The sequence below is a fragment of the Coenobita brevimanus genome, chromosome 74, assembly GCF_032717465.1.
Source record: "Coenobita brevimanus isolate Jiangsu-jjx chromosome 74, ASM3271746v2, whole genome shotgun sequence".
In the NCBI taxonomy this organism is placed as follows: domain Eukaryota; kingdom Metazoa; phylum Arthropoda; class Malacostraca; order Decapoda; family Coenobitidae; genus Coenobita; species Coenobita brevimanus.
In genome coordinates this window covers 940369-940885 of record NC_137027.1, presented here as the reverse complement: position 1 = coordinate 940885, position 517 = coordinate 940369, and positions in this window count along the sequence as shown.

The following is a 517-nucleotide window of genomic DNA, read 5'->3' as shown; positions in this document are numbered from 1 at the left end:
CAATACTCCTTCCCATGTCGATACAGGTGGAACAACTTTCCAGATGGCTGTCAAGACTGAGTCTTCTGTGGTACAATTTGGTCTGTGAAGATTAAAAATTAGTACCAGAAGTAGTATGGTAGCAGTAGTAGTACAACATGCCCTCATTTTACGATATGTTTGAAAAAAGTCATTACAAAATGAGTGTTTGCATATCCAGTCACTTACCATACAATATGAGTTCAATAGGGGTACATTTTTGGCCATGGGGCACCCACCCATCAAAGTCTAAAAACAAGTTTTTCCAACATATCTCAATTGGTAATTTTTCACTTCACTTGCTGCTTACCACCCAAAATAAGCCTAAAAATTAGTTTCTAACTCACCTATGCAAGGAGCTATTTCACTTGCTGCTTGAACTCCAACACCTAACTTGATTTATCCTAACCTTTTTATGCTGACCTTATCTAACCTATGCAACTGGCTGTATAACCATATTTTGTTTATTGGTGGATCTGCTTCATAGTCAAAAACACAC